Raw genomic sequence first — 25,425 nt, 5'->3', positions numbered from 1 at the left:
AATTTGCTGCAAACTTAGCATCATAGTAAATTCATTCAATAAATAAAAAACTGGGTAAGAAAAGTTTTTTTTGGCTTGGTTCAGCTATTCCTCGTTATATCTTCACCTATATGCATAATGAATGTGTGTGCAATTTAGTACTCTTCACAATGAACAATTGGCAAAACTGCGATATTATGGACTTGCAGACTCGTGGAATCATATGGAACGCATAAACTATTAACAATGCTGACATTGTTTACATCCAACTCTGCCACAAAATCACTTCCTCCAACTTGTAGTTTCATGCAAGCACTAAGGAATTTAATGAATATAGACCCTTGAGACAACTTTTTCCTGGGCCTGAATTACTCTGCTCTGCCAGCTTGGACCCTATTAAATCTTGGTTAATTTTCCATCTCCAGTTACTATTAGGAGGCATAATCATTTGTGCAGCACCGTAAGTTTACATAGTGCTGCAGAGCAGAGATCCTGCCATGAAAAGCTTCAAATGTACAAGGCACAAAGAAGTAAATTATTATGCAGGACAATTGCAAAACAGTTCGTTTATCACAGAAGAATGCTCTGAACAGATATCAATGTTCTGTGACTCCTCTAGCCTTGGACCCCTCCGAGATCTGGAAATGGCTGGGGCTGCTCAGTCAGTGTGATCCACTTTCCCTCAGTTCTTCTCAGCTGTTTTTCAGAGCCACAAACTGATTTTTTGGTGCAGGGGTGTAGGTGGTCTTCGTATGGGCATTTCTAAAGTGAGAGGTTAGCACATGGATGTGTTGTCCTGTGTTCAACATTCAGTAATGTTTACATTAAAAAATAAAAAAAAGTGTCTTTTATCTGTCTTAATATGATTTAAAGGCTGGAAATGAGGAGGAGCCAGGAGACTATAACAAGTTAACATTGATCCCCAGAAATGCTTCTTGAATTACTCCTGATAGGCACAGTTTCAAAACAAATGTTATTATTTTCATAATAGAAAATGAATAGGTGAATGTAAGCCTAAAGATGTGGAATTGATCAAAAGGCGAAAACATACCTGGACATTCTCCTATCCAGAAAATAAACTGAGTGGCATAACTTTTTCTGAGTTGTTATGAGATGATGGAAGCACAGGGCTGGAATGTAGGAACTGCCAAACTTAATTCAGCTCCAGGTGACTAGGTTTTAGGTGCAATTTCCCACTCCAGGTATGAATTTATTTCTGATTTTGAATGTCAGAGGAAAATAAAACTAGATTCATGCCCAGGGAGAATGCTGAATGGAGAAAGCAGAAAAAGTCCTTTGGCGATGGTGTTTAAGACTAAAAAGAAAATAAACTGAAGGGAGCTCGTATAGAGAATAAAGAGGATGTGAATAGAAAAAAAAGCATTGGAAGTGGGGAGATGATAACTGATGAAAACAGGAATGGATTTGTGCATCATGGGCACAGGTGGAAATGTTAGAACCTGGAAAGAGATGATGTATTTTGCCATGGGAAAGACAATAATAGTTGCATCTGGAAGAACAGCTCAAATTAGACAATAGAAAGAGAGAAAAAAAATTTCAGGAACATTTGAGTATTAGAGCAGTGATTCTGGACTATACTATAACTACAGATATACTATTTATATTATAATAATTCCAGGAGCCTTTGAATGTTAGAGCAGCTGCTGGAAAATGAAGCAGACATTGCATTGTTTGATGACTATTGGATCATCCTCTCCCATCTATGTACTCTGTAATATCCATCTGCAGAGATATCCCCTTCTCTACAATGATCCTCTGAGAACTGAACTTTAAGGCATGTCCATGGTTCAGGCTGGATTCACACCAAGACCAGTCTGGGAGAACCCTGAGAGCTGAGGCTGCAACAATTCATACAGGCAGTCTGGTCCCAAGAGCAGGTAGGAAAGTATCAGATTTGCAGGGGACCAGGAAGCTTAGCAGTTTAAGAATCTTCCCAGCTAGGTATTGCTTGCCACTGTTGAAAGCTATGTATGCAGGGAGATTTAGTCCTGATTTCCTATGCCCTGAAGCAGGAAGCTGGAGCTCTCTTATCATGGGGTTGGCTTGTATAGCTACAAATGTTAATGAACAAACAACCAATGAACAACCCTTTCTTAAAATCCAGCTGCAGCAACTTTCCAATTACCTCCTGCAGTGTTGGATTCCAGGCTGACTACACACTGCTGAAAGAAATATTTCCTTTTCTCTGTCAGAAATGCACTGCCTTCACATTTTTCACTTTTTGGTCTACCGTTGTACAGCTGGGGATAGCAGATGGGCTGGCCAGTTTCTATGAAAACCCAGATAATTCTGAATATTTCAGTCAGTTGCCTTTCACTTTTTTTTTTTTTTTTAGGTTGAAAATCATGTTCTTCTTTACAAGCTTGGAGTATACCTGAGACCTTTTAAGCTCTGTTATAGACCTTTTCACTCTGTACTATAGGATCGTAAAAGTAGGCTCATACCCAAAGGGCACTTCACCAGAATTGAGTGCATCTTTGTTAGTTGTTTGCGCTGTGCTTTGGACAATGGACAAGTTTTGTTACAACCAATAGGTAAAACAGTGTGGCTTTTAATACCCCTATATACTCAAATGACTGCATTGTTAAGCTGCTGACAAGAAATAGATTTTATTGTGGCTCTATATCTTTCTTTGCAAAGAATCAGAGTTTATTAGCGGATATGAGATGTTTGTAAATATGATTAATCATATGCAAATTCCAAAATAGATTTAATCTCTGGTATTCAATCTCTTTCAGCCATGGTACAAGAATTCAATGAGAAATTGCAGCTGGAATTTCCATTCCCAATACTATTTTTCCATTTTTAATTCATTTTAACAAAAACTCTGACTTGGAAAACCAAGTTTATTTTATTTCTTTATTCACTTCTTATCAAACTCTCTTGAAAGCCAAATAGATTACATCTCCTACTCTTCCAGTCAGTGTTTATCTTTGAATATACCACCTTTTCAGACCTGAAGTTTACTACTTCTTTTATGTCACGAATTCTAAGCGCATCAAGTAACACCATTTCCCATGGCTGCACCTGGCATATTTTACTATTGCTTCTTTACGCTCTGAAGAGCACCTGTTCATTATTGCTTTATCATTTAACAAATTTTTAATCCATACAAGCCCTTTGTGCAATGATCTATGGTTATTTGACTTCCTTATTAATTTCTTATCAAAACTTTTTGAAATCCATGTAAATTACATTTCCCAGGTTGTCTTTATCTTCAAATTTATAACCTACCCAAATCCTGTCAGGTTATATTATGTTTACTTGAACTTTGCAGTTTCCCAAGGACTGTGATGCGCCTGAGTAGCCATGTTATTCCAAAATCCTTCTTAGATCTTTTTTTAACAGGCATACTAATACAATAAAAGTAATATAGGAACTTTTAAGATTCTAGAACCAACTCCTACTCTTAATTGTATATTGTTTATATTGTATATTGTTTATTGTCAAGATCCCAGCTTTTTCACAATTTTATTCCTTAAGAATTCCCATCTTTACCCACCTTGGTGAGTTATATCACCTCAATTTTTTAGGTTGCTTCAGAATATCTTCCAGGATGAAATGTACTCAGATTATCAGTGTATGTGATTTTGCAGTCACATTATCTCTAGAATTTTCTGCTCTGACATTGATATAAAATATTTGACCTGACTTCTCAGTTTTGTTACTTCATACCTGTTGACATACTCTAGGTCTGCAGCTAAGCTAGGATAATACTGGAGTGTAAGACCACAAGCTATGGTGCTGAAGGAAGAACAGACATTTCAGTGGGAGCTTCTCTAACTTCTTGATTAATACTGAGCCAACGTTCCAGTAACTAAGGCAGAAGCACTGTATCTTTTGAAGAAGAGATAAATAGATACCTTGACCATTAATTCTATGACATATTGTAGAAATAGGGTTATAGCATCCTGACTTCTTAGCCAAGTTCAGGATGGGACCATTGCCCTATATTCTGACTACTCTCTGTTCCCATTTGTGCGAAGCTGGGCTTTAACACTTTTTCATGACAGATTTTAAGGACCAAAGGGGGCACAGTGATTTAGTTTGACCTCTGACAGAGCACAAGCCATATCTTTTTACTTTCATTACCTCTATCACAAGCTATTAAATGTCACTCAGGCTGTTCTGAACATAATAGCTTGTGCTTCACTATGGTGTGATTTTCACTAGAACATCTATTCTTTATTCAGGAACATCAAGTGATGGAGATTCAATTAGTGTGTTCCAGTGGTTAACTACCCCTATGTAAAAAATGTATGCCTTTGTTTTAAAGATGCCTTATTTCATGCATAGAACATATTTTCTCCTATCAGAGTGCCAAGGCATGACTGAAACAATAAATATATGTATTACAGCCCATTATTAGGTTTTGCATTTGATGTGCATGTAGTATTTCATTCTTTAGGTCTCTTGAAAGCTTTAGAAACTTGCTGCAGACAGCTGTTGCTCCCTCCACCAGGGAAAGGCAGCCACTGGTAGGCAGCAATTACAATGATACCAGCAACACTACATAAACGTTTCAGCACAGGACGTAGAAAAGAATGACATGTTTAATTGATGTGACAACAGGTAGAATGCAATAATAAGAAGCATTAAGATTAACCCATGCTCTTGTGAAAAGTGTTATGGAATCTTTAAGCTCACAGACTGTCCTAAAGCTTTCTATTTGCATTCACGAACTGAAGATTTTGTTCATCTATGCTACCCATGATTTCTTTGCTTTTTTTTGCCATTTCTATTCGGGACTCTCTGACCAAGATCCACCAACTAGATAAATCATAACACTGCACAACAGATGATCCATTTTCCTAAATTCAGTAAAATGTAACTTATAGGAAAAAAGCACATGACAGTTTTGAATTTTTCATTTATGATTCATTTTGTTCACTGTCCGGCTATATTGCACAAATATGCAAAATGTTATGATAGGACAAGCTATGAAGAACCCCTTTTTCATCTTTTAAAAATAACTAATTCATAAAAAATTAAAAAGATTTTAAATGGCCTCTAAGTTTTGCTGTAATTAGAGGGCCAAAATGAAAAAAAATGCAAGTATCTAATTTCCAGGTTCAGTCATCTACCATTGACTCAATGACACACAAATGCCACCAGCTGCATCAGTAATTTGTTGCAGATAAATGTGAGGGAAAAATGAGAAGCTAGCTGCCTTCTTTCAAGAACTGTGAACATGAAGATAACATTTTGTTTGTGGCGTACAGCAGAGAAATATAATTAAAATTCTGTTCTGTAACAGAATTTAGCAAGATCATTTTATGGCACTCTAACTTAATCCCTTGGGAGATTCCAAGCTATTGTCAACAGAACTATATCAAGGGCGAATTTGACCCATTAAATAAAACTATTTATTAAAAAGTTGGGCTCATCATATCAAATACCTTAATAATTGCATGTGACAGTACTCCTCTATCAGATTTTGTATTAACCTAGATGCCTGAAAACTAAAAAATGACCTGTAAAACACATGTAGAAGTTCTGTAAAAACACTTAAAAATAAAAAGGGAGAGAAAAAAAAAGAGGACAGGACCTGCAAACAAAGGCAGGGTCTACAGAAGATTTTACGAATACTCTAGTGAAATTCATTGTCATTCTTTCTCCTTTGCTTGTTTTTTTTTTTTTTTGGTTCAAATTTTTTATTGAATGAATCAACTAAATGCATGAGTCTTAAAATTTGGCTTCTACATTTTGTCTGGAAAAGCTGATGCAAGGTGTGGTATGATTACAGTAAAGCAGAGCTAGTATCTGAATTCCACAGTTACTCTTTCAGCTTTTTGGTGGGGAAGTCAATCAAGAAATATCCTGGCCTACTTCATTTATTTTATAGGGAACTGAGCCTTTGAAGAACTTGCTGCTATTCATCCAAAGCTCTTTCTACTAGGTTAGCTTTTTTTTTTTTTTTTTTAAATTGCCCATTATATACTCAGAAAAGCAACATATGTTTCTAAGAGCAACCTTATTCATACATTTTATAGATTCCTATGAAAGTGTACATTGTGGCCTGGAGAATGAGAAATGTCAAGCTTTATAGCCTTAAAACAAACTTAATGGAAAACTGCCCATAAGAGGTACCAATGTTCCAAAATGTAGGCTTAAATATGGATATAATTATTTGTGACCAATCACAGAGATTTTGTGAGAGAGAATGCAATTGCTGAAATATTTTTTTTAGGTTATTAAACAAGTACCGGGGTGTAGATTTCAAACACTGTGTATTATACTCCCGTCTGCCTTAGTGAGGGTTGCCAAGCACTAATTTGAATAGCACAGTGCCTTGGTAAACATATTAGTGACCTTCTGCCTCATTGATTGAGATGCAGGTGTCCACAGAGCATTGTTCCTACCAAGTTCTCAGAAGAAAGAGAACTTTCACAGGATTTCCCTGTTGAAAATTTTGGCTGAAGTCAAAAGAACACTGCCTGCCATGCCAACAACCTGGGAGATGAGCTCAGTTATTAGCAATCAACAATCTCATTTTTTGCTTTTCTTTAAATGACTGACTGAACTGTATAATCTGAATGATGAGTCTCCTCTTTAATTATGATGTTCTGGTAATAAATAAATAATAATAAATGACCTTTTTTTTGCTGATGATACAAAACTGGGAGGAGTGGCCGATACGCCAGAGGGCTGTGCTGCCATTCAGAGAGACTTGGACAGGCTGGAGAGGTGGGCAGAGAGGAACCTCATGAAATTCAACAAAGGGAAGTGCAGGGTCCTGCACCTGGGGAGGAATAACCCCATGCAGCAGTACAGGTTGGGGGATGACCTGCTGGAAAGCAGCTCTGCGGAGAAGGACCTGGGAGTGCTGGTGGACACCAAGTTAAGTATGAGGCAGCAATGTGCCCTTGTGGCCAAGAAGGCCAATGGTATCCTGGGGTGCATCAGAAAGAGTGTTGCCAGCAGGTCGAGGGAAGTGATTCTCCCCCTCTACTCAGCCCTGGTGAGGCCACATCTGGAGTACTGCGTCCAGTTCTGGGCTCCCCAGTACAAGAGGGATGTGGCACTACTGGAGCAAGTGCAGCGAAGGGCCACAAAGATGATTAGGGGACTGGAGCATCTCTCTTATGAGGAAAGGCTGAGAGAGCTTGGCCTGTTTAGCTTGGAGAAGAGAAGGCTGAGAGGAGATCTTATCAATGTGTATAAGTATCTGAAGGGAGGGTGTCGAGAGGATGGGGCCAGACTCTTTTCAGTGGTGCCGAGCGACAGGACGCGAGGCAATGGGCACAAACTGAAACACAGACACTTCCATCTTAACATGAGGAAAAACTTTTTCACTGTGAGGGTGACAGAGCACTGGAACAGGTTGCCCCGAGAGGTGGTGGAGTCTCCTTCTCTGGAGATATTCAAAAGCCGCCTGGATGCAATCCTGTGCAATGTGCTCTAGGTGACCCTGGTGGAGCAGGGGGGTTGGACTAGATGATCTCCAGAGGTCCCTTCCAACCTCAGTGATTCTGTGATTCTGTGATTCTGTGACCTAACTGGGGATTAAATGAGTCTTTTGGCTGCTATTCTTATGCTATTCTGTCAGCCAAACCATTGAAGCATCTGTCTGATCTAATGTTTGTTTTGTTGATATCATTCACCAAGGCTATAACTTCAGATGCAGTATACAAAAGACAGCCTGATGCCTCAATATTATCTGCTTGAGTAAATACAAAAAAGCACAAATAAATCATTTCAAGAAGAGTTTAGGCCTCCCTTTCTGCCTCAGTAATTAAGTACAATTATACCATAATATATCTTGCTGTAGGCACAGATTCTGAAGGGTGTCCACATGTGGATGTTAACTTCGATAAAAGTAAAATGTGAATTAAGAGCAAAATTATTTTCCTCATACTCTTACCATTTGTGAAGGATTAAGTTTTACTAGAACAATCCTTTGTACTCCCAGAATTCAGCTCCATGATTGAACACAAAATTAAGAAAAAACATTAAGTCATATTTTACTTTATAGGTGGGGTAGGTGAAGAATATTCATATAGGATGTGTAGCAGTTCCACTGATTAGCAATGTCTTGCTAAATTACAACATCTTAGTTATGTGCCTGTACTCCGCAATAGTCATCGCAGAGAGTCATTCAGGCATAGCAGAGCTCTAGGTAGACAAACCCTGAGCAAACCAACAGAGGAGTGAGCCTCTTTCAACAGCCTGTTTTGAATGGGTCCTGTTTGAAGACCTGGGCTGGAAGAAGGAAGGAACCAAACCTGCCAGTCAACTGCTGACTTCTATCTCCTTAAATAAAGGCCACAATGCCATGTGCAGTTCACGGCGCCTGTAAAACTGGGACTTTTTTTGGCACAGTTGGAAATGAGCCAACAGAAAAGAAGCAGCATGAGGTGACTGTTGCAGTGACACCAGTCACGTGCAAGTAGTTAGCTACAGTGATAGTCCTCGGAGGTAAGAGCAGCCTGGCTCCAGAGGGCACTGATGCACAGCTGGACTTCCCCTGCACACCCTGATGCTAGAGCTGGGTTTACCATCATACTGTCTCTTCTCTGAGCCCTGAAGACATGCTAGCAGAGGAGAGGCCAAAGCCAGGACAGTCCTGATATGAGCCAGTTCACTCACGGCCATTTCACATGACACTTGAGATATAACCTACTGATCAATAGTAGCTGGGGGACAGAAAGGAGCTCAGACCTCTTTAGCCCCCCTGGGAAAGCCATGTCTGACACCACCATTCCCACCCCAAGCCACCAAGGAGGCAAACATCAGTGCCTCATTTGCGCTGAACTCCCTTACACCCTCTTCTACTAGTATCAGGGAGGCTCAAGTGTAAATGGGAAAGAGACTCACCAGCTCTTTTGCACCCTGCACCACAACAGTCCCCAGTTCCCACTTGGATCTTATTTATCCTATTCCTTTTCTACTTCTTTTTGCCTTCTGTCTCACAGGAGTCTCGATTAGTCAGCCAGGACAAATCTAATCTTGCGACACTTCGCTGTGATTAGTTTGGCAAGCTACAAGCCATTCCCGAGCAGCGCAATCTTGGTTAATAAAACCCTCTCTGTTTTCCACAGACTAGCCAAAGGAAAGCAAGAGCCAGCCAGCCATTCTGTACAGCCAGCAGAGGAAAGCCAGTGTCCAAGAATGGCTAAGGGGTTTGCATGCCATGTACTATACCCACGGTCTTCCAGCAACTGAAGTGTGGCTTCAGGGTTAGAAATGATTTTTGTTTACCTATTACTGTCCTTTTTGCTTGACCTGCATGTACACCTTCACCTAAGTAACAGAGACAACGGAATCTTACTTATTGCTTCTGATAACATGCTAATAGGTTTTTTTATTTCCTTACCCCAATAAAATATATATGTACTATTAGGAGACACTCAGATGAGGTTCTCTCTCATGAGATGTTTTATAAAAAAATGCAGGGAGGAAGAAGAGAACAGTAACAGGAGGAATAAATCACTATCAAGTGAAAAACCTGTTTTTTTAAATGCCTCTTTACACTGCATGTGCAAGAGTATTTACTGGGCTATACAAAACAGCCCTTTTCCTCTGCTCTCTTCCCCTTAAGGGTTAAGCCTTCAAGGATTCAGGAAGATGCTTCCTTCCCTTCATAGCTGAACTCTTCTGTCAAGGGTAGCCTTGTTCTGGGAGAGTTCTTGCTACAGGCTTACCAGTCAACATCTTTCCTACCTTAACAGTGGTTCAGTCAAAATTACCTAGACCAAGCTCTTCTTCACAGACTTGAGGGGAACAGGCCAATTAAAAAACAATCCCTCCTTGCAGAAGAGCCAGTGTCAGGCATCTGCACAGTGGCAGACAGAAAAGCCCAGTGAAATGCAATTTTGTTGTATGTGGGTTCCCCCCCCCCACAGCAGTTGATCATCTTCTGCTAAACATGAACATACAGCTTTACAGAAACAGCTTTCAAAAAAAAAAAAAATTAAAACATGGACTGTCTTAGACAACTCCAGCAACAATCAACAACCACTGGCCAGGGATGAATTCTTTTTCCCCAGATTTATCAGCCAGATACTTGCAGGTTCTAATTTCCAGAGACCCTAGACCCAACCACCAGGAACCAACTTCCTTCCCTTCAAAACTGAACCAAGTTCACAAGAAGAATTTCCTTCCCTTCTAGTGTGACTCCCTATCCTCTAAGGCAAAGCCTTTTTATAGCAGCAGCTGCAATTGCATACAGCTGGTTGGCTTCCTGCCCCTCCTAGGGGCTGCTGTTAACTCCTTCTTCCCTGCGTCCAGTGTGCACAACCTCACCTTATCCGTAGCAATTCCCTACTCTCTGACACCACCTGAGCATTCACAAGCCTTCCCTGCACCACCACTTTGTTATCTCTCAGCTAAAGATTGCAACTATAACCCCTTGTAATTTAATTTGCTTGATGAAGCATGCAGCTTTCCCCATTTAATTTACAGATTGTTTTTAAAGACTGCATTGAGGAAAAAAGGCAGCAGGACATGTCTTTGACTATGCACTGTACCTATGAGGCTTTCCAAGAAAGGCACTGGCACCTGGATGCAATGTGTTGTTACCTCCCAAAGCGTTTCTGTGGGGCTGGGACTCCAGAGCCACTGGAGAGGGTCCTTTCAGTCCGGTCAAATCACTGACATACGTATGCATGCTCATGTATGCATCTGGAACATTATTCTTCAATATATCATTCAAGGAACAGAATATTGTCAAAGGTGTTATTAGGGGTCATTAAAAACCAAGCTGTGGAAAGACTGATATTTTCAAGGGAAACTGTTTATAAATTATCTAGAGTAAATACCTGAAAAATGTCTTAACTTATAAAAAAAGAAGTGCAATACTGCCCATTTTTTTCATGCTTTGATGAAAACAGTCAAACTAATTTTAATTAAATTTCCAAAACCACCAGTTCACTTTTGGACAGAAAGCACAGGACAGTTCAACCCAGTGATCAAATTTATTTTTAAACTCATGACTAACTAAAAAGAAGGGGTTATAATGAGGAAGCCTTTGCAACTCTAAAGCTATCAGTAAGAAAATAGCCAACAACAGTCATATCCTCACGCTCTGGTCCCAATTCTGCCAACACTCAGACATCTGATAACTCCTGTGCAAGTGACCAGTGTGACTCTCCTGCGCAGTGCCCTGTGTGCATGTGCAATTCCAGAAAGCCTGAGCTAATTTTTCACCCTGAATTTCTCTGAAAATCTGGCCCTTGTCTACAAAATTGGTGTCTATGTTAGATCATACAACTTACATTTATAAAAAGTTATTTGTTTGAAGACACAATCTCTTTAAAGGACCTATTAAATTTTCACAATTATATAGTAAAGTCAAATTTGAATTATTTATTAGATATTGTATTCTATAGTTTATTGTACCTAAAAGGAAAAAAGGGCTAAAAATAACACTTAATTATCTGCTGGTTATTTCCAGACACACAAAGTGCTGAGGTTTTGTCCTTGTTAAGAAGATTATCTTCGCTTTTTCCTCTGGAATGCATGTAAAACAGCTCTTGCCTTGCTGCAAGCTTTAGCAAAACGTTCACTACTAAATTACCTGTTGTCCAGGGACTTAGGTTTTGCAATAAGCTGCTGAAATTGCATTTTAATAAGGAGTCTTGACCTGTGCTGCGTATTTCCCTTCAAGGCTCCACAAGCCATTTTTCTTACGGAGGTCCTGACCTGAGAAGCTCAACCTGGATAACCACAGCCAGAGGGGGATAAAATGCAACACCTAGGAGATTTCAGTAAACAGTAAAACCATTCCAACTTAATCTGTGCTAAAATGCCTGGAATGTGAGAGCCACCGATGATGCCCGTTGTCTGTGTGTCTGACTGAATCCTTTCTTTTCTCTGAGGAAAGCAGAGCCTGGGAACTAGGCCAAATGCCTGCCACTTACCTTAAATTGATCAGCCACTTTAAGATTAAAAACACTGAAAACTGCAACACCATGAAAACAAGGCTCCCTTCACATTAAAGGCAAAATGCAACATTGGGTTTGCTGTGATCTTTTTTTCCATTTTACTCAGTGTACACTTTTTTCCATTTCTGCTCAAAGGTAGAAGCCAATAGTTACAGCATCTTGGCCAAGTATTCATTATGGTTTATAAAAAAGAAATTTATGGCTATTTAGAAGTTGGCACAAAAGCACGTTGTTGCTGGAGAAGAAATAAAGTTTTGAAACAGTCTAAAATATTGGATCTCTTATTTCAAGTAAAAGCTATATTGTATCTTTGTCTGTTGTATTTAGAATATTATTTAAGTGTGTACTTGGGGTAATCACTGGTAAATTTCTCAGTGGTTTTATACTCTGTAAATACATAATCAATTCAAGAATTTACTTTGTTCTCTAGAAAACATTTCATTGTTGCAATAAAGGTAAGTGTAGAGATAAAATAATAGAAAAAATCATCACTTGCAGAAGCAGGTGCACCTACATTAAATGAACTGAGGGTTTTTTGCATCTATCTTTTCTCAAAAACGGATTAGCAGTACAATACCAAAGACTTATCTGACAGTTCATAAAAAGTTCAGGCTGGGTCCACAGTCAAACAATCTTGCCATTATGGCTATGCCCATACCATGATGCTGTCAAAACCTTCCAGTAAAAATAGCACTTTGGCTGGTAGAGCTTATACCACTTCCTCAACTTAAACAAGTCTATCAGAACAGACACATTTAAGCCACCATAACTGTGTCTATAACTGGATTTTTTGCGGTACGGAGGTAGCAAAAAATATCATATCTCTAACGCACGTTGGCAGAAGTGCCAATATGAGACCTGGTCTCTTGTAATTTCAACTGTCCTCAGTGCTACATGGCTTACTTCAATTATTTAAACTGTTTCTCTTCAGTATTTCTTGACACAGATAGCCATAAAAATGACAATTATGTAACATAATAGTTATTTATGTAACATCCCAAACCAGTTGCTCTGTGTCTGCAGTCATCCCTATGGGAGTGACAGTGAGCTCGTGCCCGGTGGACTGTAGTGTCCATGCAAGCTCCCTGGGGACCACCCTGGGCGTTCACTCAGGGGCCCAGGATGAAAGCAAGGGGGAGCGTGCTCCCCCTCTGCTGCTGCTGTTTGCCTGCCAGCAGCTGGATTTTCTCTCTTCTCTCATAGGAGAGTCATTTGCTTGTTTTTAATCCTCTTTTTCTCATTTTAAGGTCAGATCAAGCAGAAAAGACACATGACTTTTTGGCCGTGCACGTCCTAGGAGGCCATAAGATGCTAGCCCTCCAAAGGTTTGGCTTAATTAGGGGGAGGTCAGCCAGCCAAAGAAGGCCAAAAGTAAAACATAAAAATATACTTCCTGGGAGGGAAATTAGATTGGTTAAAAGAAGAAAAACTCATATTAGATTCACAGAACCTAATGTTCAAGTGTCTGATTTTAGCTTTGTCTCTACACATCGCTGCATCTAGGGCAGCACTGCTAGAGTCACTAAGCGGTGCGGCCAGGACGCAGGAAGACAGCAGTGCCAGTCACAGGCCTGGAGAGCTGTACTCGTAACTGTGCAGTTATTTGGGAGCAGGAGGAACAGAGGCATGTCTCTTCTGAACATTGAAGAAATATGTTGGTGCTTTCTTGTTTCTCAGGACGGGGCTCCCTACCTGACAGTTTCTAAAGAAACATAACAAAAAGTGGTCACTGCTCCAAAAAACTTAAAAGTTAAGTTCATGATGGAAGCATTTAATTTCCTTTTTGAAAATGCAGCCAGGAACTTCAGAGACCTTTCTTTCATCTTCCACTCAAGCTGCTATAGGAGCGCACTTGCCAATCTGCAGGTTGAGTAGAATGACTGGTTCCACCAGCGGGAACTAGAAGGACGTAAGGTAATGCAGAGCATATACCGCGGCTCTAGTGTGTGGAGATCCCTAAATAAAAACATAAGGAGTTAGTCAATGGACTTGTAAACTTTATGGCCAAAGGTGAACGACTGTGGAAAATAGGAGAATAGATGAATATGGGAAGATACTGTCCATGGCAGTTTTCCTTTTGGAAATCTGTGTTTTGGGGACTTCCTGAGCCATATGATGTCTCTTCATCAAAGACTTTCTGTAAAAGCTTTTTGAAACCATTTAGACATTTGGTACTTAAAATGCCCTGGGGCAATCAATTCTGTAATGTTAACTGTGTGCTTTACATTTCTCTTTTTTTTAAACCTCCTGTCTGAGAATTTTATTTGGTGATTCCTCATTCCTGAGATAGGTTTACAAGAATGTGTAATTATTTTTAAGTCATTCTCCCTTTTCACCACCTTATGAATTTCTATTCTATCCTCCATAAAGTGGCTCTTTTCTAGGTCTAAAAACCCTGATCTGTTCAGTTTCTCCATGTACAGAAATCTTTCTGTACCTGGTCATCACTATTGTATCCCTGTACCTTTTCTGGTTCTTTCACGTATTTTTAGAAAAGGCTTCCCAGTACTGGAAATAATACTCAAGATTTTGGCACCAAACAAGTAGCATAATGTTGTTTTCCGCTTTATTCTTGCTTTCTTTCCCAACATTCTTTTTTTTTTTTTTTTTTTTTTGATCAATGTTAGGCATGGAAAAAAGGTCTTCAGTGAGCTATCCAAAATGGGTCCAAGACCTCTCTTTACAGTGCCATTTTTATTGCCCAGTCATTTTATTAAGTGATATCACGAGATCCTTCTTTTTCCTCTTTGCTGGGCAAGTCCTAGAGACCTGTGGAACCTTGCAGGTAGTGAAGACTATTTGCTCATACATTTGTCCCCCACTTCTTTATCCTTGGAATGACCTTCCCCTAATGGTATGTCTAAGAATTTCTGAAGAGGAGCATTTGCCAAAGACTTTTTGGAAATCCATCAAAGTACAGTATCACCATCAGTGCTTCCTTAAAACAAACACCTGTGAAAATCTTTGATAGATTGGGGAGGCATGATTTTTCCTGCAAAAGGTGTGTTAACGCCTTCTCTAATATCATATTTTCTATGTATCTATTAATTCAGTGTTTTTATAGCTTTATCCAATTTGCCTGGTATAGAAGTAAAATTTGCTCAAATATTTCCTAAAATCACCTAAAAAAATCAAACTATATCGGTCAGCTTTAGTTCCTTTGGTATTGGTAAAATTTAAGTGATTACACAGTTACATAGTACATCTCATAGTTCAGAAACTTCAAATTGGAGCTCCTTTAGAACATCTGGTTCTGGTGATTTGTTCCTGTTTATTGGATAGATTTGTTTGAAACCTCTTCTGCTGACACATCAGTTTGATGCAATGTCTCAAACTCTTCTCTTCTAAAGAAAGACTGTGTGGATTCTCCCTAAGGCTCTTTGTGATGAATATTGATACAGTAACTCATTCAGCAATTTCCTATGGCTTTATCTTTCTCAAGTGCTCCTTTTACATTGTGATCACCTATTTGGCAGACTGTGACAGGCTTCCTGCTTCTGCTGTGTTTGAAAAAGGATTTATTAGTAGTTTTTATACCTTCATCAAGTTACTCCTCATAATATTATTTGGCCTGCTTATTATGGCTTTACGGTTAACTTGCTGAAGCTTATATACCGTAAGATTTTTCTTACCTGAAATTTCTACTTTTTAAAGGACTAATTACTTTCTTTAAATCTCTAATATTCTTCTCTACTGTTTAACTATGATGGGGGTAATTTTGTTTTTTTTTTTGAGGGGCTGTTTTGTGTGACTATTTAAACATTTCTTTGGATTGATATTATTCATTCATTTCGAGTTTCTAATATGATGCCAGTAAACAATTTCCATGTCACCTGCAAACATTTTAGCCTTTTAGATTTCAGTTTTAATTTCATTTTAACAGGCACTCTTATTTTAATGAAATGAAACACTATTGAAGAAGATCACTTATTTTGACTCTTTTGTTGTAACAAGGATTCTGAATTAAAAAATATTGCTATCCCTCCTATCCTGTGTGTCCTTCCTTGTTGCCCTTTGCACTGCTCAAGAGTTGCCTTTTCTCGAATTGTTAACTAGTTGGTCAAAGAAGGCAACAAAAAATTCAGTCTCTGCATGGTAACCTTTCATGATATTTACACAGTCTACACGGGCATAAATGAAGTCTCCTGTTACTGCTGTGCTTTTTGACAGATGGTGCCTGGTCTCCCTTGGCATGTCACAGTCATTGTCACTATTCCAGCTGGGTGGCTTATGGGGTAGCCGTTACGTTACACCTTTCATATTACACTGTCTCACCAGATTCACCAATTTCTGCCTACTACCTGCTATTTTAATATCCTCATTTATCATCAAGAATTCCAGTTCACTTATTTATTTTTAGACTTGTAACATTTATGTTGAAGCTCGTATATATTTCTTGTCGTCCCGCTTGTCTATTTTTATGCCCTCTGCTTAAACAGGACTTTACTTGTTGAACTTGTTCTCCACTATTTCCTTCTTGAGTTTTATCAACTTCTGTTCTACCTTTTATTCAAGGACGCAGAGTTTTATAACTTCAGATCTAGAGGATGCAGCACCCCAAACTCTTCCTCACCTGCCAGCTTTCCTTCAATCTTAACTTAAAAAATTTCCATTTGACCTTTTTTATCTTCAGTGTCAGCAGCCAATTCCATTTTGATTTACATCAGGTTCATCCTTCCTGCTCTATTTATTCAAAAAATTTCCCTCATAAATCAACTCTTTCTTTCCTTCACTATTTTCACTGCCATGCACTGAAACTCAGTTTTCTGCTTTCCCTTGTTGCATTGATGGTGAGATTAATCCACTGCCACAATGTCCAGCACCTCAGCAGAAACTGGCTGAGTTGCTCTCTAGGTACTATAAGGTTTGGAATTAGTTAAGACCTGTATTTGAAGTCTGTGGATTTCTTTTCAACTATGATCTTCAACTGCTAGGCTTTAAAATCTACTAAAACTTAATAGAAAAGGATTTAAACTCTGTAAATTTATCTTTTCACTAAGCTGTATTCTACAGTCTCAACATACTTTAAAATCTGACCAAACTTGAAGCCTAGATGAACTCTACAATCTCTCCCTAAAATTAAATGTTAAAAAATAAAAGCTTCTTATGACTAGCTAAGATGTAGAATTCAGATTTATTTGTATACATTTTAAAACCTGTTGAACTCCAAAATCAAAGTTAATCTAAGTAATATCATAAATTACGGATTAAAATTCTGAAATCATAGGTTCCTGACTGGGACTTTTAGATTCTATGTAGTCAAACTACAGTTTCACCTATAGTCTCTTAAGAAGTTTAACTTGAAAATACTTGTGTCCGTGAACAGGGAACACTGTGTAGATGAATGTGCAAAGATAATGTCTCAATGGACTTTTGCTTTTGCCCTTTGGACTATAAAAACGGGACCAGTGAAAGATTTTTGAAGGCACAAATATTAGTTAGGTACCTGACTACCACTGAAAGTTAGTGGGAATTGTAACTCATACGTCTTTTGTGCCTTTGGCAACTGTCCCTTTAGGCTGCAAAGTGATTGACATGCTTTTGAAAATGTTACCCAGTATTCCTTTTTGCTTAAATAAGATGGTCTTTGAAAAGAGTAATGCTTCAATCTCACAATTGCAATTCTGTGACGTAAGCATGAATACAAGGATTCAGGGTTTCAGGAGCAACAAAGGACCTGGAGACCCAGGGAAATGAAGAAACAGCTCTTTCATCTTCTGACCACATCAATTTTCTGTCAGTTTCTTTGATTTGTAGTGACTGTCAGAGACCCTGTGAATGCTTCCTTGTAAGTGGCTCTATCTTCAGGAAGTTACCTTCAAAGAAAGAACCATAGAAATGATTGGACAAATGTTCTTTGCTCAAATATGGAATATGTCTCTGTTAAAGAAAAACTCTGAATGAAATGAGACATGGCTTTAGTTTACACACCAGCAAGGTAAGCAGGAATTGTTCAGGAATCATTGCAGGCTTTCATACCCTAACTGTACTGAGTACGTTAACTGCCGTACTGCACAATTGGTCTGCTGCTCTTGGCATACGCAGGACAAATGACTGTCAAATGTTTTAAAGTTCTTTTTACTTAACAAAGCCAGCACTATGAATAAGAGTCAATTATTTTTAATGGGTCACATTTTAAAACCAAGTTTTAAAATGAGAGAGGAGGAACAGACCTTGTTTCCATAGCTCTTGACATACAATAACACAGCAAATGACCTGCAACTTCTGGATTATCCATGGGGAAAAGTGAATTTCTGCAGGCTGTGGACTGGACTATTCTGACCTCACTTTAGACTTAAAGTAAAAGGAGATCATACTAAACTCCCTGTGTAGACAACATAAAGACCTAGACATCTCCAGAAGGCAATTTAGACCTTAGATGAACTGAACTGCCTCCACAGGTAACAACCAGGGCAACAAGAGTAATTAAGCTTGTAATCCAGGTGTTTCAGTTGTGTGTTTAAAGTTAGATGGTTTGAATATGGGTCTTAATGTCTTAAATAAATTTCCATCCTCCTGTCTGATGTCAAGAAGAGAGGGGTTATTATCAGTGTTCTTGTTCCTCGTTGTGCACTGCCCTTCCCCTGCTGGCTAAAAGCCAGCGATACAGAAGTGGAAGTGATACAGACCAGCCCTGAATATCCTAACCTGCAAGTGCTGTTGCATTTCCTATGCAGGAAATGAAGGGCCTAGGCTGAAGTTTTTTCTATCAGTCTGATAAGTGGAGACTGTTGAAGCTCTTGTTGCCTCTAGCAGTCAGAGAACTTTTATTTTAGAAATGTCCAAGCTCCTGGGGAGATATTTTGCTTTCTAATAGTGAGCAGGTTGAATGCATTACACCATGGGATTCTTTCACCTTGAAAGATTTTGAAAGGAGTTCATACTCATTCTAATTTTATACTCAGTGCACATTTTTAACATTTATAATCATTTTTCTATATCCAGCCAGTTCTGTATTTTGAGTGTGATTCAACCACTGAAGATATAGAACAAAAATCCACCCACTTTTCTTTTCTCATTGATTCTATTGAAGATAAAAGTTCATGAGGCTTCAGAGTACTATCTGGCTAAGACCCACTTTGTTATTGTGTGTTTTATGTTATTTTAAATACTCTCATACATCTATTTTTCTCTTGCACTCACATTCCTTTGCCCCCTTGTCTCTCTTTTCCTAAATGCTTGCTTTTAGTGTTCTCATGCCAAACTGTCTTTCTCTTTAAAAAGCTGAAAATACACCTGAAGAGGATGGAAAAAAGATTCAAAATAACTCCTGATGACTCGATATTTTTCTTATCAGTAAAACCTACACTTTAGTTATATTTTCTCTCAGGAAACAAATGCTCAGCCCTTGTGCTTTGTTGTGATGAATGGCTACCATACACAAAGGCCATCACACCACAGATCATAATAAAACCAGTGCTTAAAAAAAAATAATTCCCTTGCATTGTAAAAAACAAACAAAAAAAGAACAAGAATTAGGCATCATTATTCTTCTCCCACATCATTACCTTTTTGTTTCAGGAGGTTTTGAACCCTGAAATTTTGGAACAAAATTGACATTTTCCACTTCGGAAGTGAGAGAGAGAGGATCACCTGTGTTAGAAATATTTAACTGCAAAATCCAGTAGCAACTGGAGTAGCTGTCACCTTTGGCATCTTCCTTGTGTGAGCTGTGGAAGGAAAGACAAATGGGGAAGAAAAGCCTAGCAGACTGCTGGGACCTCTTTGCTTTTATCCCCGGTCAAAGCTAGTTTTGAGAAAAGGTATGCCCTGCACCTGCCTACAGAAGAAGGTAAGGACAGCTAAAAACAAATTTGCTATATGCAGGCAATCATCATTTCTCATTAAACTCATCACTTTGGTGACAGTGATGAACCTTATTTTCTTCCTATTTTGGGGAAAGAAGACCAGAAAATTAATGAAAGTGAACAAATTCCCCCAGCCCCCTGCCTCCAAAACAAACCCCCCAAAACAGAGTAAAGCTGGGGCTATCCTGCTTTTTTCACAAATGTCACTTTGCTGACACAGGTCTAGTGTAGTGTGATCATGTCATGTTTCACTGAATTAATCAGTTAGAAAGACACAAACCATAGTAACTATTGACTGTCTACTTTGCTGTCTTTATACAGGCTTCAAAATTCAGTGATGAGCATCACAAGCAGATCTGGGACACTCATAAACATGCAAAATTGAACATACAGAATGCAATCTGAATCAGGAAAAAGAATTATTTTTTCCCATTTTCCCAACACTCCAACAGAGTTCAAGATACTCAGGATGGGAATGCCATTCTCTAGGCATGGGAGTGAATGAAGGCAGTGATGACCCGGGCAGAAACAAAACAATACAGAGACAGCTCAGGAAAATATTTTGCCTACTTTCTAACTCATGCCCCTTCCAAAGTAATACGAAGGCAAGTCATAGCAGATTCAAAAGTGGGTATGAACAAGCATTTGGACACTGTAAAAATTTGTACTTAAGAGTGGGCAACCTCTTGGATCATGTGTGTTTCTGACTCTCCAAAATAATCACTTATTTATATTTGATCTCTTACAATCAACTCTTGCCTGTTCTACAATAAGTAATATTTTTGCATTAAATGTGACAAAACCTTCTCTAGCTTCTTACCTTACACAGCCAGGACTGAGATGGATCCAGACTGAAGAGAGTCCCACATCCAGGCTTCTTTATCATTGTGAAAGTATTTATTAACAAATGACAAAAAGAATCATTCCTCAAAGTGGGATTAGATAGACTTGTGACACTCTGCCAGATGTTGTCTAACCTGTTCTTTCCGTCAACAACAGGGATTCCACACTTTCCAGAACAATCTATACCAGCACTTCCCTAAGTTCATTGTTAGAATTTTTTTTCAGATCTCTATCTGAAAGCTATTCTTTAATTCCTGTCTGTGACTTCTGTCTTCTGGCTGCCTTCTATGAATACCTGAGGTACCAGTAGTTCTCCATATCTAAACCTTCCCCAAAACCTAACTGGAGCAGAGGTCACCACCACAGCCAGCCTGTATATCCTCAAGACAGACTTACTAAGAACCAAGGAGACAAAATTAACAGCTGTTAAGTGTAATGAAGTGCAGCTAAAGACTGCAGAATTAATGAGCTATGCTATTTAACTCTCCCTCTTCCGGTGATTCCATGTTCCTGTATCTTGCTTACATGTAATCTCCAGTATTTGTAAACACCTTCTCCAGACTGCTGGCTGCTCTGGACAAGGACCTAATTTTCTCCTTCTCTGTAAATCTCTAGGTTATTTTTGGCACTTTCCAATGACAGAGTAATGAATAATGCACATTTTGTTTATATTGTGATGGGCCCCTTCTCCCTTCACTGAGGGGCTGGGGAATGTTATTTGAAAATGTGGAGAACAAGGTTGCTGGAGGCGAGGCTGCCTGAACTATGTTTCGGGTGGTTTCTGACTGCACCGAAGGTTGGATTGGTTGGATTTTTCTTTCAAATATCCCAATAGTCTGATATTTGAGGGACAACACACAATGTCACCTTTGCCATGCTTACAATAGAAAACATGGAGTATGATGGTCCAGTCATAGGGGGAAGTGAAAACACAATGTCCACTGCTGTCTGGAACCATCTGCAAAAGCCTGTGATGACCTACCTGAAGCATAATACAATGACTCTGAGAGGCCTACACTGAAAAAGTCTAAGGGTTAGCAAAACTGTATAGCAATTCAGTAACAAGGAAAACAAAAAATTCAGGATTAGTTTGAATATGTCTGAATTAAATACTGACTACTAAATCCCAGAGGATTATCTCACTCCTATCCACTGCAAGAACTGTGGCTTTCCATACCTCATATTTCTTCCCTGAAGAGGCCCTGTGAGAGGTTGTCCTCAGAAGCTCCTCCACTTCCCCCAGTTGGTCTTTTCTTCTGTGAAAGGATGATTGGTCTGTTGGTCTTCTCCAATCTCTCATAGGCAACAGCTATCCTACACCATTTTCTTGGGAATGCTGCTAGGAAGGTGGCTACCATTTCCACCTGAGAAAGAAGTACTCAGGGTTAGAGTAAAAAGGTAAGAGTCTTGAGTCTCCCTTTGCAAAGGAGACTCTCTGTTGCCTGCTAAAAGAGATCCACAGACAACGGCTCCCAGAATGGCAGACAAGAAAAGCCCACAGCTAAGCTTCCTGGAAAATCTACTGCAACAATTATAAATGGAAAAATGTTCTAAAACTTGAGTTTTTTTTTTTTTGGTTTTGTTTTGTTTCTACTGAGCTCAAAAAAGAAGGAAAAGGAAACCCATTTGTATAGTGGTCAGTCAAAATACATTCTGCAGACTCTGCAAACTTACATACATAAGCAGTCTGTTAAGCTCAGCCAGTCAGAAAACCCAAAGCACCTTGTGACTTTTCATCAATCCCAACTCAAAGTTCCAGATGTGAGATGAACAGTCACTTCTGGGTGTTTGTAACAATAAAACATTGTAGCATCCCATTACAGCAAAGTTTAAATTAACATGGAAAATTTAGCTTGAAACACAGTATATTTATAGATAATCTGGTGATTAAAAAAAAGTGGATGTTTCCAAGTAAAATTTTAATATTTCCTTAAGTTCTGGACAGGCCTCTATTTATGAATATTAAGAAAAGTTACATGTGAACTTGAAAAGGAGAAATAAATTGGAAAGCAGATCCTTGTTCCTTCCCACTTTTTACAACGAGAAATACATAAAAGCAAAGAAAATGTCTATGTCTAGTAGATTTACTGCATCTGTTAAAGAAAACAGGCAATTTATGATTTTCAATTTGTTGATCCATGCAAGTAAGGTTTGACTGTGTGGTGTGGGTTATTGCTAATTTAAGATAGAAAAGAACCATGAATAAAGCAAGAACTGCATAGCAACAAAATGTTTTGTGAATAATATATCATTGGTAATACAATTACATGCATTGTTTTAGTACCTGATTAAACAGTGAACAAATATGACCATTTTGATCTGGCAAATTTTCTTGGTTATGAACATCCCTTCAAAGGAACTCTGGCCGATAAAGTGGCAATAAAATACTGCCATTCAGGCATATCAGATTGCACATGCATTCTTTAAAAAAAATATTTGCAGCTGAGGTTTGACATACAGTAAAATCAAGTTATAAAGGAGACTGTTTCTGTGTTTGTTAGCAGCAGCTGCAGATATTAAATCAACTGCTCCAACAAGAGAACAGCTCATAGAGCATACTAGAGCGGCTAATTTTTCTCCACCCAACTGTTTGAGTAAGGAGCATTTGAACCTACTCATTTGAAGCCTTTGAATTTTTCCATGGATGTAGAGGTCAAGGAATAAAGTGACATGCAAAGTACATCTCTTGTGACCATCAAGGTTCTCAAAAACTATCTGTTTTAAGAAAGTGTCTAATTAATAAAAATATAATGCTTTTGGGCTTAGGTTATCTTCCTTCACTCTTTTGGCAAACAATAGTTTGTCCACTAACTTAAATTGAACTACAGTATATTTTGGAAGTGACAAAGCACATTCCTTCTGGTTAATTTGCAAATGCAGATTAAAGATGTCAGAGTCTCATTTTTACGTGGTTTGCCTTTTTGCGTTCATTTGCAGCAGAAAAACAGATGGCTGGCTAGAGAAAGACTAGGAATTTGATTTAATGGCAAAGCAATATGAATGCAGTTAAACTGAAACACACACTTTGCAAATATACACACACAGTTTTTCAGTTTCTTTTTCTTAAAATGCATTCAGTGCCCAGAACAACTTTTTTTTTTTTATAAGTGACCACGGACTGGGAGATGTCATCACCCTGGGGATCAGCGATAGACTGTGAAGACTTTCCAGTCCGGATCACAGGTTTGGATGTAGAACAGTGCAATGCTGACTGAAAGTTATTACCACCTAATAAGTATTCAATGGCAAAATGAAAGGTGAGTGTCAGTCCAGGACCCAGTGGACAGGTGTCCACATCACAGAAACCACAACTACCACACATTCACTGGCAATCTTGTCTGTCTCAAAAAACAGTCCAAGCACTGGACAGGCATGGAAATTTAGCTACACTTTTACTTCTCAGAGATAGCCCAACCTTTCAGGCTTGAGGGACATTAACAGCATAATACGGAAAAGTCTACTGACTAGTTTATGTATACATAGACATCAGCAGAGCCCAGTGAATACTGCAAGGAGTATTTGTGCACAGCCATTTATGTTCTGAATACCTCTTTATTCATACTGCTACTCAGGCACTTTTGAGGGTTTTGTCTGTTTGTTTTTCTTCTGGGAAGGAGGAGTGGGGGCAAAATGGCTAATCATCATAAGATAAAACTGAAAAACATGAGGTGAGCCTCCTCTCACCTAACATTAATAATGAAATTATACTCTCACAAAGGCAGTGATGAAATTCATCATACTTAACTTCAGCCCTCTCAGACCTGTGTCTAGCCTGAGCCAGTCATCTAGACCCCTTCTACAGTCAATGTAAAAAACTGGCTAATTCTGGAAGGTGGTTCATCCAACCTACTTTACACACCTATCTTAGGTTGCTTCTTTCCCTCCACTCACTGTGGAGAAAGTGTGATGAGCTTAGATGAGACTTAGTTTTTAGGTGGCTAAAATTAAATGTAGCAAATGCTCTCCACAGAGGCAGATGCACTCAAACAAGAGCATCTTCTATTTATTATCCTTCTGATTAAAGAGGTTTCATAACCCAAAGCAAAATCAGTACTCTGGGGTCCAGGTGATCAGTTTGGTACTTTGACAAACAGATGAAGTGTCAGATAGTCAATACACACAATTCATAAATAGGGTTATTAAAATCCCCTGTTCTGTGGGGAGTGACAGCATGCTGAAGTTTGTCTTTAGGTATTTCATGGCCACATGCACAATAGCATGACTTATTTATCTAAATCAGTAATGACACCCATCAGACAATCCCACTTTCTGAGAGGTTTAATACATAGGACCTTGGTATGATCCATTGTCTTCTTGGAAAAAAGCCCCAATGTATAAATTCTTTTTAAAGATGAGAATCATTTCCTGCAACATTACTGTGTAATTCTCAGAGTCTATAAGAGGGGGAGATCCTGGGACGATGAAGGTGTGCTCCAGGAACCAGAAGCTCTTGATGCAGCTGTGCTGTTGCTCATACAGACTGTTCTCACCAACCTTTCCTTCTTTTTTGCACCAAAATCAGGGACAGATTTTGTAGCTTCATCATGAAACAACAAAAGTGCTATTCAGCTGCAGAAGGTGTTGTGTCCCTCCTGCAGGAGGCTGAAAGATTTTTAATTCACAGACTGACTTTTCAGTGCCTAGCTCTGAAAAGCTTATCTTTCACATATCAGTGGGGTGAATGTAAAAGTCACTTGGAACAAGCATGTGCACCTCCCTGTTCAAATAGCTAAAGAGAAATTCTGAGGAAAGAGTGAAATAATATCTTCTCTCCCTAGAATTAATGAGTAGAAGGGCAGGAATCTTTTCTAATTGTACACAGCACAAATTCCTATCTCAGTTCTCCCAAGGAGGACTGTACAGTTCCAAGAGTGAATGAACCCTATATA

Source organism: Apteryx mantelli, chromosome 2 (assembly GCF_036417845.1).
Source record: "Apteryx mantelli isolate bAptMan1 chromosome 2, bAptMan1.hap1, whole genome shotgun sequence".
Taxonomy (NCBI): domain Eukaryota; kingdom Metazoa; phylum Chordata; class Aves; order Apterygiformes; family Apterygidae; genus Apteryx; species Apteryx mantelli.
This window is presented reverse-complemented; position numbering follows the sequence as displayed.